Source organism: Pseudophryne corroboree, chromosome 7 (genome assembly GCF_028390025.1).
Source record: "Pseudophryne corroboree isolate aPseCor3 chromosome 7, aPseCor3.hap2, whole genome shotgun sequence".
Taxonomy (NCBI): domain Eukaryota; kingdom Metazoa; phylum Chordata; class Amphibia; order Anura; family Myobatrachidae; genus Pseudophryne; species Pseudophryne corroboree.
Window position 1 is genome coordinate 224406109 of NC_086450.1, and position 17187 is coordinate 224423295.

At 41.7% G+C, this 17187-nt stretch overlaps 1 long non-coding RNA gene across 1 annotated transcript in view; it reads right to left on the bottom strand.

The window, feature by feature from the left end:
- The window catches only part of LOC134943545 (uncharacterized), a 112225-nt gene that overhangs the window by 69104 nt on the left and 25934 nt on the right, over positions 1–17187 (bottom strand). Inside the window, exon 2 of the long non-coding RNA XR_010181601.1 lies at positions 549–665. This is a non-coding gene — a long non-coding RNA (uncharacterized LOC134943545). The remainder of the gene's footprint in view (positions 1–548; positions 666–17187) is intronic.

Genomic DNA, 17187 nt, shown 5'->3' on the forward strand with positions numbered 1-17187 from the left:
AGTCAGATTTGCTGCATCATAATGGTAGCAAAAAGCCATCCAGAAATTCTGTGCCCAGGGTCAAAATATCACTGGTGACTGCTTGAAGTGTTATTCAGCACGGATTAAACATCTGCTGTGCTGGACTGATGCTCTTCCTAAGCCAAGCACTGGCCTTCCAACACTGACACAGCAGTCATGTGTGCAGAGAATGACAGGTGCCTAGTTCTACTCTGATACAAGTGTTTAGAAAACAAACATATCATGTAGTTTAATGGTAGTAAAGAAACACTTGCTCAGGTGTCATAAAAACCAGTCACAGTGTTTCTGTGTGTCTTAGATTACTGTCGTCGCAGCATGTTCTGTGAGTCAGTTAAATACTAAATGTCTAACAACCAAAGATTGAAAAATGATTCACTGTATATTTGGTATTCCGCATTCAAAGTAATCTGCAAAAATTAACTTTTATTAAACTAATAATAAATATATCAAGAAAAGAAAAAACAAAAGTATCTTCACCAGTTGTAGGAGGGTGCCCCACTGCAGGGTCAGAGATAAAGGTCACTCACCTGTCATCGCTGCTGGCTGTACATGTGGAGAATGCCATCATCCTACCTAGAGGCGCTGGGGAACGTCCATTCAGTGATGCAGCAGATGAGCTTCTATTCCCAAGGTTTCAGGTCCATCTAATCACATTGCAGAAGTTATAATTTGGCTTGCAGAGCAACAAAGCTATGGCACTGTGGAAGTACAGTGATGATGGCACCAGTCAATGAGGAAGGGAAAGCATGGCAGGGCAGGAGTGCAAAAGAGCTTTATGAAGCACTCCACTGCAGCCTCTCCCACTGAGCGAGCTGGGTAGGAGGCCTTGGGCCATTGCGGCTTATCTGTAAGTACACCCTAAAACTGAGTCGGGTGCTAGTCCCAGTGTACTGGTTGGTCGGTGGGCTTTACACAAGTTCATTTTGTTCATGTGCATCTATAAGCCCTGTGATCCACGCAGGTTGTGGCAATGTTTCATAGGTGTGCTATAAACTGTTGTGTGTTTGTGCCAATGCTCTATCACTTAGGGGTCTATTTACTAAGCCTTGGATGGAGATAAAGTCGCTGGAGATAAAGTACCAGCCAATCGTACTAACTGCCTAACTGCCATGTCACATGCTGTATTTGAAAAATGACAGGAGCCGATTGGCTGGTACTTTATCTCCAGCGACTATATCTCTATCCAAGGCTTAATAAATAGACGCATTAGTTACTAGCCAGCTCGCTACAGCCTTTGGCCAATATTGGTGAAAACAATATTGTGAGCTGTAAAGTGGTCAAAATTGACTGGAAATGACTGGAAATTAATGTTATTGAGGTTAATAGTACTCTAGGAACAAGAAAAGGCCCAAATTATGTGATTTTAGCAAAAATGGTCCAGCACACATTTGTAATAGTGGGTAACATTTGCAATGCTCTCAGGCTAACTCTTCCATGTACCATACTGCACTCTTAATCACTTGACCACACCACACCACACTTATAAACGAAACATGGGATCAGGGCTGCCATCAAAAATGATTGGGCCTGGGACTGACCCTCACAATGTGGGCCCCCCAATTAACAGTACTGGCTGGCAATAAAGCAGAGCCACACACTATGTAACACCTTTGATCCCTGCCATATGGAGCTCTTTCATTGATTACCACATTTCCCAAAAAATTCTGTCTCTCAATATGGGCTGTTATAAATGGGAGAAAAAGCACATCCCCAATGTGATAAAAATGTCACTTCAACTAGCAGCTTCATTTATTTTCTTGACATTCGGCTCTGATTACGAACAATAAAAAAAATCATGCCCTGAATATGATATGCAAATAGAACCCCGGGCATGCATCTAATCATGCCAAGGAAGCAGTACTGTGACTGCTTGGCATACACTCTGTTTTTTGTTTGTTTTTTCAAAGTGACAAGAGTCTCTTCAGGGGCTCTATGTGAAAGCAACCATCAATATTACTGGGGCTTTCTAAACAGCCAAGCTGATTTCTTCTATTGTAGAGAGAAAGATAACTTACCCTAATACAAAAACCCGCGGCCGTATTCTTAATGCAGAGCTGGACATGAGCCAATCGGAGCTCACGGACTGGCAGCCAATCAGGAGTTAATGGCAGCTCCTGATTGGCTGCCGGTCCGTGAGCTCCGATTGGCTCACGGACGGCTCTGTATTGAGAATATGGCCAAGGGCCGTGGCTCTGCCTCTCCCTCCGTAGCTGCCTGCCAATGCGCATGCAGCTGACCTGCGTCCCTGAACATGACTACAAGCACCCGGGCCCCATCTCAGTCCGGGCCCGGAGTACCCACCGCCCCCCCTTGATGGCGGGCCTGCATGGGATCATTATAAAAAAACTAAGCATATTTCTGATATTTAAAGGACAGTAGGTTTAACTCCAGCTATCCAAAATAACTAATCTGTTAACTCACAATATCAGTATAATGGTGACAACACTTTAGTTTTAATTTGCACTGTTTTGTAAACAGTAGCTATTATTTTTCTACCCCCCCCCACCTCATTTAATGGTAATTTAATCTTACAAAATGCAGGGGGGGGAATTGGTGACTCTTGCATGTGTCCATCTACTGTAGTAAATAACACATTTATGGGTATACTGCTCTACATATAGAGGGGAAGGTACAAGTTAGGGTAGAGACACAGAAGGGTCCTGTAAAATTGCAGAAGAATTGTGCAAAAGAGAGCTGCATCATAGCTAAGTTCCTATCTATGGACTGAGGAGCTTGGATTACCCTCGTCCATCACTGATTTGTTTTTCTATAGCACATGCCATGTTCCTGGTGATATCTGTGGCACCGATGGAGAGGTCATTATTTTAAATGGGTACAAGGCGTGGTGTGCGCCCCCAGGAATATGGGGCCTATTATTTTTTAAGCACTTCTGCAGAAAATATTCTGAAAACCTAAGTACCTCCAGATGTATTAATATGATACCACAGCAGATATCTTTTGCCAAATTTCCCCTTCCTGCGCAAATCTAAGCATATAGGCCCTCATTCCGAGTCGTTCGCTCGGTATATTTCATCGCATCGCAGTGAAATTCCGCTTAGTACGCATGCGCAATATTCGCACTGCGACTGCGCCAAGTAATTTAACAATGAAGATAGTATTTTTACTCACGGCTTTTTCTTCGCTCCGGCGATCGTAATGTGATTGACAGGAAATGGGTGTTACTGGGCGGAAACACGGCGTTTCAGGGGCGTGTGGTTAAAAACGCTACCGTTTCCGGAAAAAACGCAGGAGTGGCCGGAGAAACGGAGGAGTGTCTGGGCGAACGCTGGGTGTGTTTATGACGTCAAACCAGGAACGACAAGCACTGAACTGATCGCAGATGCCGAGTAAGTCTGAAGCTACTCTGAAACTGCTAAGTAGTTTGTAATCGCAATATTGCGAATACATCGGTCGCAATTTTAAGAAGCTAAGATTCACTCCCAGTAGGCGGCGGCTTAGCTTGTGTAACTCTGCTAAAATCGCCTTGCGAGCGATCAACTCGGAATGAGGGCCCTACTGTAGTTCCATGAAAAAAGGATTTCCTGCTGTTTTGGCCATTTTGCACTCTGTCAGTGAAAAGTCTTTTGTGTTTTACTATAGTCAAATGAATGAGAAGCTGCCGTGATCTAGTCAGATTGTCGGCAGTTACCATGTCACCATTCATAATGTCGACAAACCAATGTCAAGAATAGAATGACATATGATTCTGAAAAAAAAATCACAATGTCATATTGTCGCATTGTCAACATCTTAAATGTTACCAAGTGAAATGTCGACATTCTCAGAATGCCAATGGTTAGAGTTAGGCGTTGTACGGAGGGTTAGAGGAAGGCTGCGGGGAGAGGAGGGAGTAATGGTTAGGCACTATAAGGGGAGGGTTAGAGTTGAATATGGATTATGGTTAGATATATGAGACAGACAACATTGGGAAACATTTTATTATGAAATTACTTGTGAAATTGCTCCTCAATTTCTTTACAGAAATTAAACGTATTTAACTTAAATATTCAGCCATTAAGTGTTCTAATTATTTTCAATATCAATATATTAAAGTTCTTTCACTAACTAGAAATTGATCTTCACAACTTCTGAAAAAGCTTTCCATAATCCATGTCCCTTTAAGAGCTTTAATAGACATTAATAGTATTGTATGAGGATTAAACATACAATGTTTCCTGTAAAATTATGTAGGAAATATCTGTCTATGATTACTCTGCAAAACAGCCTACAGTACAGTAGCTCCAGAGAATTCATGAAGTTTTTCTGCAAATGTTTGCTGTTGGTAGCAGTCCAACATTTTTATATTTTGGATCATAAAGACTTGTATTTCCTTTCAGAGGTATGAGCACCTGCATTGATCTTTAATAGCATTTCCTTGTTCTTCAGTAAAATGAAAACATATAAACATTTGCCCATTAAATCTTTATCAGGCAGTAGAGCCCACATAAAAGCTGAGAAAAGTGTTATGAAAATGCTATAATCTCATGGAAACTGGCATATCTATAATGGGTGCAGTGTGTTCGGTGCACACGGGCCCCTGAGTGCAGAGGGGGCCCCCACCGCACATGCTGCACCCATTTTTTAAATACTTACACCTCTGGAGTCACTGTGAAAATGGCGCGATGATCTCAGTTGATTCTGAGCACTAACGCTGCCGGCAGAGAGGATGGGACCCGAATGGAGGATGCAGCACACGGGCCTCCTTCACTCTTAACGCGCCCCTGCTCATGGATAATCATTCCCTGCACAACCTGTACATGCTCCTTGGACCACAGTTTGGGCAAAATGCTTGAAACTCATATCTGCTTTTGCCACAAACACCAGGCATTTTGCAAAGTCAGCAAATGTATTAACGCCCGCAAAGCGTTTTTTTCCGGATGCTTTCACCGCTAAAATAGATAGCTCAATAAAAGATCAGATCCAGATGTTTTGCCCATGTTAGGTATATAACTCGGACAATGTACTGAAGTGCGATATTGCAAGTTGGACACAAGAATTTAGAGGTTTTTTTTTTGCTGAGTTGGTTGTGAAAATTATAGAAATCAATGATGAGGACGCTTTTCAAGCACGGTTGCAATAAATAAACACTTTTCAATACATTTTGACACTTAACAAAAAAGATGTGTCAAACCAGAGATGAGTGGGTTCGGTTCTCTGAGAACCAACCCCCCCCCATAACTTTGAGATCCGAGCCTGGATCCGTGTCAGGCTCGATTTTTTTGCTCCTAACTTGGATCCAAAAACGAGGCAAAATGTCATCATCCTGCTGTCGGATCTCGCGGGTTTTGGATTCTATATATAGTCCCGGTGATCGGCGCTGTCTTCACTCCGGACTTGGAGAGTGCACAGTAAGGACATGTTCCTTCTGTGCTGTAATCTTTGCTGTATTATGTGCTGTATTCTTTGCTGTAATCGGATAGGCAGGATAGGGAAGGGGGGCAGGAGAGAGCAGAGAGATTACAGCAGGTGAGTTGAGTTAACCTGGGGTGCTGCTTGTGTAGGTGTGCTGTGACTGTCACTGTGTTAGGAGTCTGCATAGTAGACAGTGCACTGCATATAGCGTATTGTGGCTGTGTATAGGACCAGGTGTTGTTTTCTGTCTATAAGGTGCGGTGTACTGCCGTATACTACTGCTACATATCCTGTGTATGTGATCCAAAGCAAAAAAATATATATCTATTGGTGTGTCACTCTGACTAGTAGTACTGCGGCTGATGTACACTACTGCTATATATCCTCTGTGTGTGATCCAGAGTAAAAAAATATATTTCTATTGATGCGTCACTCAGTGGTGACTACCAGTACTGCCGTAGACTACTGCTATGTATCCTCTGTGTGTGATCCAGAGCAAAAAATATATTTCTATTGCTGCGTCACTCAGTGACGACTACCAGTACTGCCGTACACTACTGCTATATAACTGTGTGTGATCCAGAGCAAAAAATATATTTCTATTGGTGCGTCACTGAGTGATGACTACCTTTACTGCTGTACACTACTGCTATATATCTGTGTGATCCAAAGCAAAAAATATATTTCTATTGGTGCGTCACTCATTGATGACTACCAGTACTGCTGTACACTACTGCTATATACCTGTGTGTGATCTAGAGTAAATATATATATATATATATGTATATATACAGTATATTTCTATTGGTGCATCACTCTGACTACTCGTACAACGGCTGCTGTACACTACTGCTATACAGATGGGTCCACGGTTATCTTGACTAGTTTTCTGCACCTAGGCACAACATGACTTATTAGCATAAACCCTTCATCTATTGTTCTCAGCTGCAATACAATACAGAGAACAATACAGCAGGGGATTAGTCATTACAGCAGGGGATTAAGTCCAACTGGCCAGTCTCAGTTAATCCTATTAAAGGTCAAGATAACGTGGACCCATCTGTATATCCTCTGTGTGTGATCCAGAGCAAAAAATATATTTCTATTGGTGCATCACTTAGTGACGACTACCAGTACTGCCGTACACTACTGCTATATATCTGTGTGTGATCCAAAGTAAAAAATATATTTCTATTGGTGCGTCACTCAGTGACGACTAGTACTGTGGCTGATGTACAATACTGCTTTATATCTCTGTGTCATCCAAAGCCAAAAATATATTTATATTATGTATTTGAAAGGGGTGCTCTGTCTGCTGTGTCTGAAAGGAGTGATCTGTCCGTCCATCCAGGGGCTCCACCCCAGTGTAAAATTAAAATAATAAAAGCTAAAAACAAAAAGTCTAATATTATAATTATAAACAGAAATATCTCTTTTTTTTGTCTGTGCTTTAACCCAGTTTACTATACAATTTTTATTTTATTTTCATAAGTGCTGTGACACTGCCATTCAGACCACTGCATATTATTTCCTACTCATACATACATTGTGCAATGCGGTCGGTTTTAGTCAACCTCAGTGTGTAATTATTATATATATTTCTGATTCATTTGTGCAGCACTGTAACCACTGGCGTGTGATATAAAAAATACTTCTACATATTTTTGACTCATTTGTGCAACACTGTAACTGCAGTGTGTGATATAAAAAATTATATATTCTTTATATTTTTATTTAAATTAATATATTGTGGTGTGTCATCCCAGTATACATCTAGGGACTGCAGCTGCTCCATCTGTCTGTGCTGTCAGTCCACCCAAAATAAAAGACAACTTTATTTATATGTTGTGCTGTATCCTCCCAGGCATGCTCCGTCCATTTCAGGGTGTGTTGTCTGTAGCTCATATTCTTATTATAACTTATTGTCCTATTTTCATAATTCTTCTTATCACCAAAGTGTAATTAAATTAAAAAATAAATTGAAATTAAAATAAATTAAATTAATTAAATCTAAAATATTCTTTTTTTATTATTCTTTGCCTCAATCATCTTTTTGTGAATTGAAATCTTGAGCCTTGCATAATGCGTCTTTTTTAAATGCAGATGGAGCCTCCGTTATCTTGACTGTTTCTCCACCTAAACAGAGGTTTAGTCGTACCTAGGCTATAGCTTAGGTTGCTGAGTTAAATCATGGATAGACGCATTGAGGCACGACTTCATACTCAGCATGCATTACACATCTTCACCACTGGGTGGCTAATGCTTTACTAATCCAGTACTTTAGAGCGAATAGCGGCAGAAAGATCTACAGTACAAGCTCTGGCAAATGGTCAGTGACAACTGTAATGTTAATGTACACACAGACCAATGGTCAGACGGAGAGAGTCAATTAAAAAAAAAAGTTTTTACTGCATGTGAGAGTAAAAGTCCCATAGACAAAGCAGTAGAGTAAAATTAATATAGTGTATGCAGACGTAACTAATGTGTGAAAGCAATAGTGTAGTTCACTGACATTAAAGTATGTACAGTATACTGCATGATTTGTACTTTATGAGCGTCCAAGTCCCTTAAAGGCATAAACACACACCAATGGGAAGGTATCGCTGCTTACAGTACTTTTACACATGAGCTTGTGTATCTTCCATGAAGTAGTGTGGGCAAGCGGTGAAGTTTTCCGCCTCCCAGGCTGAGAGTCCTGGGTTTGATTCCCAAAGTGCGAGTGTATTCTTTTTTTTCTGACACTCACTTTATTAATTTTTTTTGTAATCTATTGTAATACATTCAAATAGAAGTGTGCACACAGGCTCTACATAAATCAGGGTAAACCAGCAGGAGCGTCTCATTCCGCTATCTAAAATACACAGCGGCAATGAGGACCCATAGACATACCAATAAATATAAATTAGTGTATTCTGATGCAACTACTGTAACTGTTTGAGCAACACGGTACTGTAGATCATCAGCTTTAGAGAATCTGTGTTGTACTTCATGAGAAGGGATCACTGCTACTGTACCATTTACACATCTATCAAAGTGATTGCAGTTCTCTATCTGATTTTCATATACAGTACAGTAATGTGTTGTACATTTATTGTAACTTGACCTCCCTCCCTGTCTACTGTATGAACTGTGCAGGCTCCCAGGGGGTGGGGGAAGTGGGATGGGGGGAGGGGGAGGTGGTCACTAAATACCGTGTTCTGCAAAATGAGTGTCCAAGTCCCTTAAAGGCATAAACAAACACAAATGGGAATGAATCACTGCTTACAGTACTTTTACACATGAGCTTGTGTATATTTCATGAAGTGGCGTGTGCATGAGGAGAAGTCTTCCGCATCCCAGGCTGAGAGTCCGGGTTCAATTCCCAAAGTGCGAGTGTATTCCTTTTTTTTTCTTTCTGACACTCACTTTATTTATTTATTTTTTGTAATCTATTGTAATACATTCAAATAGAAGTGTGCACACAGGTTTTACATACATCAGGGTAAATATGCAGGAGCGTCTCATTCCGCTATCTAAAATAAACAGCGGCAATGAGGACCCATAGACTTACCAATAAATATAAATTAGTGTATTCTGATGCAACTACTGTAACTGTTTGAGCAACACAGTACTGTAGATCATTGGCATTAGAGAATCTGTGTTGTACTTTATGAGAAGAGATCACTGCTACTGTACCATTTACACATCTATCAAAGTGACTGCAGTTCTCTATGTGATTTTCATATACAGTACAGTAATGTGTTGTACATTTATTGTAACTTGACCTCCCTCCCTGTCTACTGTATGAACTGTGCAGGCTCCCAGGGGGAGGGGGAAGTAAGATGGGGGTAGGGGGAGGTGGTGGCTAAATATCATGTTCTGCAATATTAGTGTCCAAGTCCCTTAAAGGCATAAACAAACACCAATGGGAAGGAATCGCTTCTTACAGTACTGTTACACATGAGTTTGTGTATCTTCCATGAAGCAGCGTGGGCAAGAGGAGAAGTCTTCCTTCCTCTCTGGCTGAGAGTCCCGGGTTCGATTCCCAAAGTGCTAGTGTATTATTTTTTCTTTCTGACACTCACTTTATAAATTTTTTTTGTAATCTATCATAATACATTCAAATAGAAGTGTGCACACAGGTTTTACATAAATCAGGGTAAATCTGCAGGAGCATCTTGTTCCACTATCTAAAATACACAGTGGCAATGAGGACCCGTAGACATACCAATAAATATAAATTAGTATATTCTGACACAACTAACTGTTCGAGCAACATTTGAATTGATCATTCTATGGGACCTTATTGCCCCTGTGTATTTTAGCTAGGGTACTGAGATGCTAGTTCAGCATTGCCCTGTAGTCTGTAAAACCTATGCTGTCGCTGGCTCTATAGCTGATGGCTTCCACGGGGCAAGGGATAACAGGTGGCAGCCATTTTGTCAACTTGCTATGCGATTGAGTCCGGTGTTTCATAATGTGCATAGAGATTGCTTATCCCTATCGCCCATGTGTATGTGTGCTAGGGTATTCAGACACTCCTTCAGCATTGCCCTGGAGCCTGCAAAACCTATGCCGTTGCTCGCTCCATAGCTGAGGGCTGCCACGAGGTGGCGGGTCACAGGCGAAAGCCATTTTGTCAGCTTGCTATGCAATCGAGTCCAGTGTATCGTAATGTGCATAGAGCTCACTTATCTCTACCGCCCCTGTGTATTTTAGGTAGAGTATTGAGACACTCCTTCAGCATTGCCCTTTAATTTGCAAAACCTATGTAGTTGCTGGCTCCATAGCTGAGGGCTTCCACGAGGCAAGGGGTCATGGGTGGTAGCCATTTCAATCAAGTCTGGCATGCTACAGTATTGTAAGTGTACCATACGGTGCATAGAACCTTATCCTCGTAGCCGCTGTGTATTTTACAGTAGATACGCTCCGGCAGCTTTGCCCTGCTTTATGTAAAACTTGTGTGCACTTTGCCCTGCTTTACTGTATGCAAAACTTGTGTACAATAGATACAAAAATAAAAATAATAATAAAGTGTCAGGAAAAAATTAATCAAACCCGGGACTCTAAGCATGGGAAGCGGCACACTTCACCACTTGGACATGCCGCCGCATGACAGAAACGTAAGCCCCTTTGGTTTTGATTATGCAGTAATGGCTATGGGATTTGGATTCTCACATATCCATAACATCAATAGATCTGTATCACGTTTGTTTGTGTCTGTATACACTACCGTTTTTATTTGTTGATTTGTCTGTGGGACTTGGACGCTCACATATTCCTAACGTCAATGGACTATACTGTGGCGTTATCATGTTCATTTGCATCTGTATATACTGTACTACTGTATTGCATCTGTACACTGTAATATACTATATGACATAAAGTACTGTAGCATATCGTAGAGTAATTAAACGCACCAATAAAGTAGTTCTTATGTTGTAGTTCAGTATTGTATTTTAATAGAGACCACACGCATGCACAATGGTGATTTTAAAAAGTGACATCTGGTGGATGATCGCAGGTGTTACTCTTAAAGGTAACACCAAATGCTCTGTGTGCCTTCCTACGACTAGGCAAGCCTCCTTGCGCCCAGGCATGCTGCATCGCGACTAACGCCTCAGCTAGCCAAGATAACGGAGGCTCAATCTGTACCTTCTTTTTTTAAATATTTTGTAAGGGACACTTCTGCTATGGGCATTATATTTCAGCAGGGCTACTACTAGGGGAATTAGTTATAAGGAGTGCTACTACTTTGGGCATTACATGTAAGGGTGGCTACTACCATAGGCAAATGTGAAGATGGGGGAATCCGGTCTCCCAGAAACCCCCCCTCTTCTTGGCAAGTAGCTCCAATTATGACAACAGTAGCAATGGTTTATAATGCAGTTACTATAGCTGCCACCGCAACATGCAGTTTAATGGACATAGCAGAGCTGATACACATGACCAGTGGTAGTAGCATCTTTTACCAAGTTTGCTGTGTGTGTGGATCTGAGACCTCAATCAGTGCTCTGGACTAGAGAGTAGCTACCAAGAGGAATTGACAGGAGCGTTACCCTAAGGAGGGAAAATGTTTGATTAGAAAGTGCAGTACTGGTTCTATTATGTTTGTGTAATTATTTATTTATTATGGCATGTTTAACCTTTTTCTGACCCCTTATTTACAGTCTAATATTTAAAAATGTTTGTTACAGCCTATACTATAGACCATCTATAGTGTTACATATTAATACTGTATTCCATACAGTATCCAGTGTATAAAAAGACCAATGTTTAATGTCCAGGGTTGTTAGTTGGTTCTTCTGCCACTTTCCCAGACTCCTACACTTGCTCCAATGGTCTGTAGAGTGGGATTGTGGACTGCATTTGCCACTGACTACTATGGGTATTAGGTATAATGGGAACTACTACTATGTGCATTAGGTATAAGGGGCACTACTACTATGGGCATTAGGTATAAGGGGTGATCATTTTATGCGCATTAGGTATAAGGATCACTACTGCTATGGCCATTACCTATAATGGGTGCTACTGCTAAGGGCATTACGTATAAGTTGTGCTACTGCTAAGGGGTGTTACTACTATGGGCATTAGGTATATGCGGTGCTACTGCTATGGGGCACTACTACTACTACTATGGGCATTAGGTATAAGGGGCACTTCTACTATGGGCATTAGGTATAAGGGGCTCTTCTACTATGGGCATTACATATACTGTAAGTGGCACTTCTACTATTGACATTACGTAAAAGGGGCGCTACTACTATGGGCATTAGGTATAACGGGTGCTACTACTATGGGCATTAGATAATGTGTATAATGTGCACAGCTAAACACAGAATACAGGATGAACCCAATGGGCATTTCGCCTCTTTTCAACCTCTACAACTATGTGTATGTTACTATGTATATAAGAGTCACTATTGCTACAGGTATTAGGCATAGGTGTTGCTACTACTATGGGCATTAGGTATAAAGGTGGTGATTCCGAGTTAATCACACGTAGCAACTTTTTGCTGCTCATACGATCAACTTGACGCCGCCTATGGGGGAGTGTATTTTAGCATAGCAGGGCTGCGATTGCTTGTGCAGCCCTGCTATGCTAAAAAAGTTTCAAGCAAAACAAGACTAGCCCTGCAGATACTTACCCATTGCGACAGATCCAGCGATGAAGGTCCCAGCTGCGACGTCAAACATCCGCCCTCCAAACGCCTGGACACGCCTGCGTTCACCTTACTGGGAAACGGTGAGCAGACGCTCCAATCCTCCATCCCGCTGTCAATCTTCTTGCGATCACACCTGCGATCGCTGTCAATGGTCCTGGCATTGTTTCCCAGCAACAGCCGTCACTGGGCAACGATGAGTGTGCGCAATGCGGGCGCTGCACAGCAGCAGTTCCGACCCGTTCGCACAGCAGCGAAGAGCCGCTGCGTGCGAGCGGGTCGGAATGACCCCCAAAGATCACTTCTACTATGGGCATTAGTTGTAAGGGTCGCTACTGCTATGGGCATTACGTATAAGTGGTGCTACTGTTATGGGCATTGCGTATAAGTTATGCTACTGCTAATGGGTGCTACTACTATGGGCATTATGTATAAGCAGCGCTACTGCTATAGGCATTACGTATAAATGGTGCTACTGCTATGGGCATTATGTATAAGGAGTGCTACTACTGTGGACATTACATATAAGTGGCGCTACTCCTATGGGCATTATGTATGAGCATTATATAAGGGATGCTACTGCTATTGGCATTACTGCTCTGGACATTTTGTTTAGGGTGTGCTACTGCTGTGTGCCTTATGTGTATAAGCAGTGCTGCTACTGTTGGCATTATGTATAAGAGGTGTTATTACTATGGGCATTATGTGTATAAGCGGCACTGCTACTATGGGCATTATGTGTATAAGCGGCACTACTACTGTGGGCATTATGTGTATAAGCTGTGCTACTGCTGTGGGCATTATGTGTATAAGCGACACTACTACTTTGGGCATTATGTATATAAGCTGCACTACTACTAGGGGCATTATGTGTATAAGTGGCACTACTACTATAGATATTATGTATAAGGGGCACTATTACTATGGGCATTATGTGTATAAGCAGCACTACTACTATGGGCATTATGTATAAGGGGCGCTACTTGTGTGGACATTATGCATACGTGGCACTACTACTAGGGTCATTATGTGTTAGTGCACTACTACTGTGGGCATTATGTATAAGTGGTGCTAATACTGATAAGCATTATATATGTATAAGAGGTGCTACTACTGGTGGCATTATAAATTGGTGGCACTACTACTAGGGGCATTATGTGTTTAAGGGGCACAACTACTGTGGGCATTATGTATGAGTTGTGCTACTATTGGGGACATTACATGTATAAACACTAGAGATGAGCGGGTTCGGTTTTACTCGGATTTACTCGTTTCTCAAGACAGCATCTTATTGGCTCACGGATGTCTCGTGTTTTGAATAGCCAATACGATGCTGTTTAGAGAACTGAGTAAATCTGAAAAAAATAGAGTAAAACCCAAACCCGCTCATCTCTAATAAGCACCAATGGGCAATATGTGTATAAGTGGCACTACTACAGTGGGCAATGTGTGTGTATAAGTGGCACTATTGGTGGCATTATATGTATAATATGCAATACTACAGGGGGCATTATGTGTATAAGCAGCACTACTACATGAGGTGTAATGTAAATAATATTGTGTTGCTGCGTTGCATAATTTGAAATGGGGGTACTATTGTGTGGACACGTCCCTTCCTTGTGAGACCACACCCCTTTGGCGTGTGCTATCCCCTTGTAAAGTATAGGAGGGCGCAAATATATTGCAGGAGGGCGCCAAACACACTAGCACCGGTTGCTGAATATTTCTTTGTTTTATGACAATGTATTGTTATACTACAGAATATTATGGCGCACTACATTTTTTACATACTGTAGCACATACATTATTTTGCACAGGTTCTTAAGGGATTATCCATGGATTATTCCACAAATTTGGAGAGCAACTTTTGGTTACAATACCACAAGCAGCAGTGAACACGAGTTTGGACAATAAATTATATTACAGGGGTGCTCAACATGTAGCTGTTCAGCTGTTGTATAACTATACATCCCGCCATGCCTTTCCACAGTTTTGCTATTAGGGCAAGGCATGCTGGGATTTGTAGTTTCATAACAGCTGGAGGGCCACATGCAGATTGCTGCCAGAACTGTAGAGCACCCATGTACTAAATATGTGATGGAAATTCTTTCATTGGCTAATATACAGATGGGTCCACGATTATCTTGACTAGTTTTCTGCGCCTAGGCACAACATGACTTATTAGCATAAACCCTTCATCTATTGTTCTCAGATGCAATACAATACAGAGAACAATACAGCAGGGGATTAAGTCATTACAGCAAGGGGATTAAGTCCGACTGGCCAGTCTCAATTAATCCTATTAAAGGTCAAGATAAACATGGACCCATCTGTAGTTACTTTTGGTCATTGGTAAAACTTCTGCCTAGGATGGTGAATAATTTTTTGTTCATTACCTCTGACATAAGGGTGTTTTTGAACAAACAGGAAAAAATGTGCAGTATTTTAGTAGAAACCTGAAAAGTTGATTTTACTGAAAGGGGCGGTACCAGTGGCAGAACCACACCGGGTGCTGCTCATGCCTACTCTCCCAGTTTGAGATATTAAAATTTGTAGGCGATCTCCCAAAGCCATGAAAGAGTAAGCAGTCTTTTGGCATCTTACCCACTTCCTAGCAAAGTGGGTACTATGGGGGTCATTCCGAGTTTATTTATTATTTATTTATTAACAGTTTCTTATATAGCGCAGCATATTCCGTTGCGCTTTACAATTAGAACAACAGTAATAGAACAAAACTGGGTAAAAACAGACAGACAGAGGTAGGAAGGCCCTGCTCGCAAGCTTACAATCTATAGGGAAATAGGCATAGATACACAAGGATTGATGCTACCTATTGCATAATGGTCCACCAGATTGCTAGGTTCTTAATGGGTTGTATGATGATACCCCACAAAGTTATCCAAGTGTCAGGAGGGTGTGAGACTAAAGAAAGACAAGATATGTGATGTTATGAATACTCTACAGAGGATGTAATTAGATAGGGAAGCACTGAAGGTTATGTGGGTGGGTCTGGAATTTGATAGGCTTGTCTGAAGAGGTGAGTTTTCAGGGAACATTTAAAGGTTTGGAGACTAGAGGCGAGTCTTACTGTGCGTGGGAGGGCATTCCACAGAGTGGGTGAAGCCCGGATAAAGTCCAGTAATTTTGAGTGTGAACAAGTAATGCGTGTGGATGAGAGACGTAGGTCTTGTGCAGAGCGGAGAGGTCGGGTTGGGAGATATTTTGAGATGAGTGAAGAGATGTATGTTGGTGCAGTTTGGTTAATAGCCTTGTATGTGAGTAAAAGTATTTTATATTTAATACGGTAGAATATCGGTAACCAATGGAGGGACTGACAGAGCGGATCTGCAGACGATGAACGTCTGGCAAGGAAGATTAGCCTCGCAGCTGCATTCAAAATGGATTGTAGTGGTGAGAGCTTATGTTTGGGAAGACCGGTCAGGAGACTATTACAATAATCAATGCGGGAGATAATGAGAGCATGGATTAGAGTTTTTGCTGTGTCTTGTGTAAGATAAGGGCGTATTTTGGATATGTTTCTTAGATGTATGTAACATGATCTTGAGACAGATTGAATGTGGGTAACAAAGGACAGTTCAGAGTCAAGAATGACACCTAGGCAGCGAGCTTGTGGGGTAGGGGTGATTGCAGAGTTCTCAACAGTGATAGAGATATCAGGTTGGAAACTACTATTGGCCGGTGGAAATATAATTAATTCTGTTTTGGAAATATTAAGTCTGAGGTGGCGAGATGTCATCCAAGATGAAATGGCAGAAAGGCATTCAGTGACACGGCCCAATACAGATGGTGACAAATCAGGGGAGGATAGGTAGATTTGAGTATCATCCGCATACAGATGGTACTGAAATCCGAAAGAGTTGATTAGTTTGCCAAGAGATGTGGTATAGATAGAGAAAAGCAGAGGACCTAGGACTGAGCCTTGCGGTACTCCAACTGAGAGAGGTAGCGAAGGAGAGGTTGAATCAGAGAAACGAACACTGAAGGAGCGATTAGATAGGTAGGATGAGAACCAAGAAAGGGCTGTGTCCTGAATACCTAGGGATTGTAGTGTTTGTATGAGAAGAGAGTGGTCAACAGTGTCAAAAGCAGCAGAGAGATCAAGGAGAATAAGTAGAGAGAAATGTCCTTTAGATTTAGCAGTGACCAAATCATTCACTACCTTAGTCAGTGCTGTCTCTGTGGATTGTTGGGCACGAAATCCTGACTGAAGTGGGTCCAGTAGGCTGTGTGAGTTAAGAAAGTGTGTGAGGCGAGTGTAGGCAAGTCTCTCCAGTAGCTTGGAGGGGCATGGGAGCTGAGAGATGGGACGGTAGTTAGAGAGAGTGTTCGGGTCAGAGTTTTGTTTTTTCAGAATGGGAGTAATCACTGCATGCTTGTATAGAGAAGGAAAGATACCAGTAGACAGGGAGAGATTACAGATTTTCGTTAAGGTTGGGATGAGCACAGTAGACAGAGCTTTACTAATTTGTGAGGGTATAGAGTCAAGGGGAGAGGTATTAGAGTAGGCAGATGAAAAGAGTGCAGATACTTCATCTTCATTTGTAGGATAAAAGGAAGAGAAGGTGTTAGAGGGTTCAGGCAGGGAATTGAGCTGGTCACTTGCTGTGGAAGAGCATACCATTTCATTTCGGATCTTGTCAATCTTGTC